The sequence below is a fragment of the Sander vitreus genome, chromosome 14 (assembly GCF_031162955.1).
Source record: "Sander vitreus isolate 19-12246 chromosome 14, sanVit1, whole genome shotgun sequence".
Lineage (NCBI taxonomy): Eukaryota > Metazoa > Chordata > Actinopteri > Perciformes > Percidae > Sander > Sander vitreus.
The window spans coordinates 20,814,729-20,824,258 of NC_135868.1; positions in this window are offsets into that span (position 1 = coordinate 20,814,729).

Here is a 9,530-nt window from a genome sequence, read left to right on the forward strand (position 1 = left end):
TGCCAAAACCACGAGTTCAAGGTGCTCAAAGGTCCAAGACTGAAGAGCTAAAACACTGTTGTGCAGATAAACTGCATTTGAGTGTAAACCTCCAAATCTGTGGAAGGGCAAAACGTCCCAGATATTTATAAATAAATATTCAACTTACTTTTCATATGTTTAAAATAATTACATACAATGATACGATTTGTAGACTGTTTGCCTTTTCATTTGCAGACTACAAAAACGTACAACATTTGCTAACAGCAGACCCCTGGGGGGCAATTTAGTGATTTTTTCTCTTTTAGCAGAAATCATATTTTATTGGCTGAATATCACCCTGATGCAGCTTCAGTAAATAAACCTCAACCACAGTTTCACAGCCATCAAACCTGGGTAAACTCTAATTATAAACTCTAAGTCTAAGCATAGTTGGTAGTGGTCAGAGGCTGCTTGTGAGAATTATTATAAGATTATGAAACACACAATTCCTATTGATATATATAGCTATTATGCCCGCAGTAGCATCTACACAAAGCCTTCGTTTTCTTTGAACCCCCTGTGTAAGGCATGATGGTAGCCTGGGAGAGAATACAATTCTTTTTGGCCAATGTCTGAATCCGCTGTTTGTTTTTCTCCTTGCCTGTCAGGGCTTCCATATAATAGCCTAGTTTCAGCATTTTGTGCATTCATCTGCTGATGTTTTGCTCACAGATCCCTATTCAGACCCTACTCAGAAGGTGTGCTTCCTATTTTCATGCCCATCACTTGTCTTTGTAAGAGGACACACACAACACCTACTTTATGTAGAAAACATTTTATCCACTTAGGTCTTTATAACAACAAGCAGCAATGGAGTAATGGTGATGGTTTAAAAATCAAAGAAACAATGGGTCTTAGGGGTTTCTTCACATCTCCTGTTCTTCCCCTTCATGTACTGGTTGTATAGAGAGGGCAATGTTGGATTCCCTGCACAGGGGTGGCCTTCCACCTGCTTCTCTAGTGCAAGCCTAGTGAAAACATGGCCATTCTGTCTCCACATATATAGTAGTAATTTTCAAATAATATCCCCAAACCCAAAAAAAAATAAAAAATCACAGATTTGCCTCAAAGGGGCTTATAATTTGTACAGGATAAAACAACTTACATCTTTAGGACTTTCATTTGGATGAGGAAAAACTCTAATGGTTTACCATCAAGTGTAGGAAAGCACAGACTTCTACTTCCAGCAGAAAAAGTTGAGGGGGGAGATGACCATAAAGGCAGACCAAGGGCAGAATGTAAAATCCTCCTGCATATAGCATTTCCAAAAACATCCTAACAACCTGATCTCAGAAGCTGGGAAGGTCTCAGCACAGCTGCTTCTTTATCACTTTTTTTATTTATTTTTTTATTTATTTTTTTAAATGTAGCTTTTAAATTGTGACTTTTCACTGTTGTATTATATAATTAATGTTACATTTGATTTGTAGTATTTCATAAACAGTGTTTGAGTAGTTACACATATTACAAAATGATATACTGCATTTATTTGTTATTTAGCTTTTTGTGCTGTGGCTGCACAGCATCTGTCAATTCATTAGTGATGGATTATCAGGCAGATTAGCACACATCGACATGAGGAGGTGGACCATCGACAAGGAGAGATCTTGTTCATCTAATAAGAAAAAAGCATGACATCTAATAAATAATAGATGTGGAAAAAAAACATCCCAGATGTGCTTTTTCCAATGGGATTCCTTCATTATTATCTCTCTAATCAGAAACTACAAACACAAAGTAATGGCAAATGGTAAATCACACATTCCCTCATCTTCCTCCTGATTGGAAAGTGAAGCAGCTACTGTCTGCCCGCAGATGATTATATATTGATCAACGTCACATCTCTGTCACTCGGGACTATTGGACCTGTGATGAAGGTTCGAATAGATAACAGGAAGGGATTATTATGACAGGCGATAACATTTTATTAAAAATTTGCCTGTGTTGCTTCTTTAATGACAAACTTTACAACGAGAGGCATGAAAGCAACGGAAAAAAAAGTGTTTAACAGTGAGACGGACAGAGAAACAGATTTTGTGTGCTGGAACATATAGGCAAGCTTCTGTGTTTAACATCCATGACAGCAACAAGGACAGGAGCACTGGGAGTGTTTCCTCTCTTTGCCAGCGCCCTCCCTCCATTCAGCTTGTTAAAGGCAGCCCCATGTAAGCACCCCACCAGCCTGTTAGGGGAGGGATAATGAAGTAATCCATAGTCATTACTCAACCATCACCCTTGGTGTGCACAGGCCGCTGTGGACCACTTAGCTGAAGGTGTGTCAGTGTGTGTGTGTGTGTGTGTGTGTGTGTGTGTGTATGTGTGTGTGTGTGTGTTGTGTGTGGAGGAAGGCAGCCAGGGAAAGCATTAGTAGCGCGAGAGGGTTAGAGAAGGCCGGTATGGGACACGGGGGCCGCATCCACAGGGTGTGCTGAGAAAAGCGAGTTGTGCTATACTTTAATTACAGCTGAAGGATGATTTGAGCCTTTATTTATTCCGACTCACAACTCATAAAATACTGACGCATGGTCAGTGGCTCTCAGCGTTGAATAGCAACGCAAAAATGACCATTTAGCGTCTGTACAGGACGCACCGGGCAGAGTATTAACAGCGACAACGATAGCAAGTAGTATGAAAGACCAAAAATCTGCGTCTGCAAGTTGGTTGTGGTGGTGAATGGCTCAAACAACACAGGACTTTCACCATGGAGACCGGGGTTCTTATCCCATTCTTGTGCCGAATGTCAGTGAAACGTACCTCCCGACCCAGAGCTTCAAAAAGTGACGCCAAGAGTCTCAACCAAGCGCGTTTAAATATGACGCCAAAGCGCTAGACGCGGGTCCAGAGAGCGTCAGATAGTGATGCCAAATCTCCCGACCAAGTGCGTCTAAATATGATGCTAAAGGAGACTTTTTGCGTCAATGACAAACGCCAAAGGCATCTGACCAAGCATTATTTTTTTCGGCGCGATGGGAGTAAGAATGTGTAGGTTGTTATGAGCTGCTGGCATGGGGGGGCTCATAGGGGAGGAAGTTGAAAGAAGAAAGGAGGAAAGTTCAGGAGGACAATAGGAAGAGGCGGTAGCAGGCAGGCGAGGAGGCTTTATGTCACCATAAAGTTCATTATTATCACCCTGACCACCTGTCTGGGAACTAATGCTGTAAATAAGCAAGGCGGCACATGCTACATTCCTAAGTATGCTGATTTAAGTCTATTTGTTTTGCCCACCTATTTATTTTGCATGATGGCAAGAAAGGCGAGGCATGCAGGCCTGATGCAACATCAAACACAACAGCATGACTCACAGCCAGACCCAAAGCCAATTCCCAGGTATTAGAGTGCTTTAAGTTTTATGATCCCCTATCACCAAACCTAATATAATTACCCTGCAAGGGCACTCTGTCTTTCAGCTATGGGGGGCGAAATGGGAAGCTTGAAGAAAGAGGGTGGATGCAGCGGTAGCAGTGGTGGGAGGATGAGTGGCTACTCGAGAGCGAGAAAGGGCATATGACGAGAAGAGATACACATTATTTGGGTTTTTTTATGCATCCCTGAGCACCTCAACATCATGTACGCACATCGATAATCTCAGATGGTGTTAAGTGGTAGTACACCATGGTATGGGCAGTGACCTAAGCCGTGTATTTATTAATTGCCTTATTATTTTAATTAAGGAGTAACACCCTGTGTGAAATAGAATCAACAGGGCAGCAAGAGTCTGTAATTAATAGAGTCCATTGTGAAGGTCAGCCCTTAGTGTATCTGCGAGGATGAAGACTGTGTGTGTGTGTGTGTGTGTGTCTCTCATCTTCTCCTCTATTTTATCATCCCGCATGTTGTTGTATGAGACTAGTATGATTAGCTCCTGTCACACCAACCCATAAATTATTCCCTCCCTGACGCCTCAATCTCTACTCGCGCGGCGAAAACGCGAAATGTGTCACTGTGGTCACGAGTGATATACACAGCCATTACGAATAAAATAACCATCGTTAGGATGTCCAATACCGCATTATCTCTGTCCCTGTCTCTCATGCTTGTGCTGTAAGACTCTAGGTCCATAGCCACAAGGTCAAGCTGTGAGTTTGTATTTTTATTCATTGTTCATCCTCTAGAGGTAAAGCAGCAGTTCTAGCTATTACTCCATGGCCCCTTGTGGCACTCTTTTCCTCTGGCTGGACATTGGAGTGTCTCTGATCTCTCCATCATCTTGTGTTCTTTGCAGGTTCTGAGCTCGTGTCAGCCGTGTTTGTCTACCTTGCAGCTTGATGCTGACATGTGAACGACACATAAAAAATGCAGGCTGAGGTAGAGCCACTGAGATAGACGGGAGCAAAAGAGACAGAGGAGCAATGTCTGAGAGTGGCAGAGACGGACGGAGAGAGAAGGTTAAACTGGCAGCTTAAGGAAGAGTTCGAAATGAGAAAATCAACGAGAAAGTGTGCATCACACAGGAAGTATGGGGAGTGAGAATACTGAGCAAAAGCAAAGGCTATGGCAGCGGTGTAAACAGTTGATAGCGGGCCAGGATTCTTCTTTACAAAAATTAATTGCATCTAATCCGTGCACGAGAAGCTGTGTCAGAGAAGGAGACATTAATAAGGCATGACAAGGCAGAGAAACAGGTAGGGCAGCAGTCTGGGGATTGAAGGGACAGGCAGACCGTGCTATCCACTCCGCCTATACCAGCCAACTAACCGGACTAGATAAGAAGACTAATCAGTCATCAGAGAAAAGAGGACGAGAGATGGAAGTTGATGAGAGAAGTGGGATGAATAGACATCGAAAAATAAGGTTTCTATTGGTTATACAATTGCGGCTCTTGCTTAGCTGCATTAAAATACCATTTCTAATTTAGAGTATCTGCGTTATGATCTCAAAGAGAATTTTCCGTAACAAAGGCGTTTCTGTCTTTGAAACGTCTAACTCAATTCCCTGCACCTACTCTGAAAAGACAGCCATCTGATAATGTTACATCCCTTTGGGGTAAAATATTGCTGGGAAGTGAAATCCAAGAAAAGAATGCTGAAAATCTCTTGGAAAATCAAAGCAACATAAAAGGGAACAAAAGGAGGCTGTGTTCCCTGCATCAACACAGGAATGAACTTGTATGCATTTTGTACATTTTGCAAACGCTGCAACTGCATACAGGTAGAACGACGCAATGTATGTGCAAATGTATACATCCAAACAAAACCAGAAAGCACAGCAAGACCTGCTTCTGTCAGTGTCACTGAGTCAAGTCTTATATCAAAGAAAACAAGATCTGAGTCATCTGTTCCACGATGAGGCTTTGTTTTAACTTCAGACAGAGAGTCAAAGTGATTGGTGTGAGACAACAGCGGCAGCGAGACTGCTCTCCGCAGAGACACTAATCCTCGTGATGGCATTATCATGCAAACATCAGCCCACTATACAGTAGGCAGGCATGAGTGTAGGATGCGCTGCTCACTGTGACAGCGGGGCTCTTTTTGCTTGGGAGGTAGGTACAGCTCATTACTGGTGATGTTTTTCAGTGTTTTGATGGGTAAATAGAAAAACTGCTATCAAAAGACAGCACTGACAGCCACTGCATTGCCTCCCACTTAATCTGGATACGCATGAATTAGAAAAGGATAATATCATCAGCATACTGTCCTATCTTTTTTTATGAAAGGAAGAGAAAATACCAGCCCATTTTTCAATCAGTGATTTGTATATCAATAGGCAACTGTCAATGTGGGCACTTTAAAGTGGCAGTTGGGAGATAAGGATTGTAATTAACCCCTCGCTGCGAGTAGTTGAATGGAGCTGCAGGTAAGGAGAGGCTGATAATGTCTCATGCCTCTCCCCTCCTACTCCTTCGCCACCCACTTCAAAGATTGAGATGAGAAATCAGTGGGTGTAAAAGTCAATTGCCTCCAACAAAACTTGTGGCGGATGGTTGCAATCCGACTGTGGCGCGGTGATTGCGTTTTATTGTTCAAGTGCTTCAGTCTTAATGCGTCGCTGTGTCATCAGCTGGCAACTCACCCTTGTACCCCTCGCAGATGCTCCAGGCAAATTCATTGCTCATCAATCCATCACATTGATTTTTATTTGGAGAAGGATTCAGGAGAGGTGGGAAGGAATTGTGTTGTTTTTTCCTCCTCTACATGGGAGTAAGAGGGAAGGAATGCATCCCATTCTAACATCAGAATATATACTATATATTACTGCTTGTAGTTAATGTGCTTCACTTCAATTATACCAGAAAATATAGATATTAAGTTTATTTGTTACTTTTGTCAGCTACTGCATAAAGCATCTCATGTCAAATCTGAAAACAATTGTTCAACAAGTGCAGACATCTTTTATAAAAAACAAAAGTTAAACACTACTTTATTTCTATCATGTTAGGTGAACCAACTAATGGGACAAAACCTTAGGCAGGACATTCAGAACATTTAGGAAATTAATCACTCGACTCGTCATCTCTGACTGTCATGGCAGTCCTTTTATAAGCATTCCTCAGAGGCTTCATTAGGCTCATCCTGATTGGCTGAATAGATAGATAGATGCAAATTTCGATTTGGAGACTCAATGCCTGATGACCAGATGTCCCCATTAAAAAGTGAAACCTATGTGGAATAGAGCACTGGCAGGTTGCACTTGGCTGATATATTCTCTTCTATTTTTCTCAGACTGTGCGTGTTTAAGGTTAAATTACTACTGGCATCAAAAGCAGACAAAAGAGGAGAAGTTAACTTGGTCAGGTTTTAAATTAATTTGTCTAAATACTAACAGTCTCGCGATCCTGTGATCTTGGTACATCTATTCTTACATTTGTATGCGTTTGTTTTGCTCCCACATTTGTGTGTTCTTTTTCCTTGGCAGCTGAGTTCAGGTCAGATCAGCCTTTACATCATGCACTTTGTTATTGGCTGTATGACAGAGGCCCCATTTGCTGGATGCAAATTAGGAGCATTGTCAGCGCTCCTAATTCAACACAGCTCCTCTTCCTTTAAAAAGTGTAGCTTTTCACAAACATGTTAACAGAGGGATAGCTCTCCAAGTGATCCTACTGCGGATAAGAATGAGAAATGTTGCTAAGAGTAAGTTCCACTCAGTAGGTGCACATGAACTTTAACTCACATGCTGTAGTGTTGACTAATGAAGATAAAAGTTGGCAGCAAATGTGAATGGCCTCATACTGATTCATACAATCAATTTGCTTACTGGCAAAGAGTATACAACAAAGAAAACAGTGAATGATAGAAAACCCCACTGTCTTTCTGTTGAGTAATCAAATAACTGAATAAAAGTTGGAATAATGTACAGTATAATGTGTCATTTTCACAAAGACTGCACAATTGGGAGGTATAACCTGACTTAGAAAATAGTTAACCACAGCAGAATTCCACAGATCTCAAGTGATTTGTTGCAAAAATAAATCTTCGAAGCAGCACATCAGTAAGAAATAACCCATCTATTTGCAAGGCAAATTTCTCTTTTAGAGAAGAAGTCTAATGTACAGTACTGAAATGTGATGCTTTTTTTTCCAAAGGGAAAAATGAAGCACCTAAAGGCTGCTGCAGGCTTCAAACAAAGTGTCGCGTGCCAAACATTTTTTGGATTTTGTTTGAAATACATTACTGTCTTCCTTGTTTAAACACTTTGCTTGCGGTTGTTCATTGTCCTGACTTTGTACAGCCCTTCTGTAGTTTGATGTATTTCATTTATAGAATTTTTATACTTCAACTATGTCATTGTTTAAAGTAAGAACATTTGAAGATTTTCATTAAAATAAATCTATAATACATCTATGCCCAAATGAGGTAACACAATTGACAAAACTGATTGAGCCTACGTGTGGCCCACTAATTAAAGCCCCAGCATTTGCAGTATTAATAAAAAAGGGTGTCTGCAGGGACATTAAGGACTGTTTGTTTTTTATTTAAGGGGCTACCGGAGGAGTTTTGGGATCTTCAGTCAAAAAAGACTTGACCCTCCCTTCGCCAGCACTACATGTTTCTATGACCCTCCATAATGATTGGGAAAAGACCCATGACCCTCCCCAACAATTTATTGATGTTTTCTGTACTGGTTTGTGCTTGGCAAAGATGTACAGATAGCCATTGTTTTTTTACAACCATGACATACATGACTTAACCTCTGCTTTCTCATCTTACACGTCACACTCCACTATTATGGTGTGGTGGCCATTTCAGTAGATTTACTCACTAACATTGTTGTGGAAACAGAATAAGCATGAAAACTAAATACACACTTCCTGCATTACTGCATTACTTCAAATACTAAGTTACTCCTCTAGTAAACTAGTATTCACATGAAATAAAACAACATTGAGACCATTCAACAAAGCACAGGGTAATAAGTTCTGTCAATGTTCCACATTCCACAAATCCACATTGACAGCTGGCCCGTCCAATCAGAAATTCAAAGTTAAGTGTGTTGGTGTGCAGAGGGCCCAGTGTTGGGAAGGTTACTTTCAAAACGTATTCCGTTACAGAATACATGCCCAAAAATGTAATTTGTAGTGTATTCTGTTACTCAATCTGGGTAACATATTCTGAATACTTGGATTACTTCCACATTGAATTGCATTTTATAAGTAGGAATGCGGCCATCACATACAGCTTACTAAACAGGCCTATTCTGGTTAGGGTGACCAGACGTCCTGGTTTGACCGGGACAGTTCCGATTTGACCGGGACAGTCCCGATTTTTACTTGCTTGTCCCGAGTCCCGACAAAAGCCTCTCGGGACGCTAAAATGTCCCGGTTTACACCAACCACTATGACATTGTCCCGATAGCTGACGTGGTCTTATTATAGCCCGATCATTAACTAAACCCATGTAGAAAGACTAATAAAGCATCCAGCGTATGATTTTAAAGTGTGTGTGTGTGTGTGTGTGTGTGTGTGTGTCAGTCAATCGTAGCGGTCTGCGTCTGCATAATCTGTGCAGCCAACGTTGCAATGTATATTTGTAAACATTGTTGCAATGCCTCTTCTTATCGGTCTCGTTTTAAGCGCGGTGAAGTTGGCTGGTCGTTTGATATTCAGTTGATATTAAATTTTAACTTCCCCTTCGTTCGAGATCGACAACACAATTCAGGTCAATGACGTGATCAGGGTCAAAGAAAGTTGACATTATTACAAAGTATCAAGAGAAAACAATTACAATTACTGTCACTAGTGATTTGTATCCGACATAAAGCTTCATAGCACATCATCATCTTTTCTGTTGCTAGGTTCTGTGTGAGGGACCGTCGACAAATTACCATGTTGGTAGATCGGCAATGACAGTAGGGATGCAACACGTTGGCTATTTTCTTTTCTTTTTTGTGAACAAGTTATTTTACGTTGGCTATTTTTTTTAAAACATTCACTAATAATTCGTTTTCATGATGATTATATTACTTCACAATACGTACAGTTCAGTTATTATTTCTGGAATATATGAAATAAAAATCTAATTCTCTCATTCTGATTGCTGTAGTAGGCTACTTCCCAGTCACTCACTGCTACT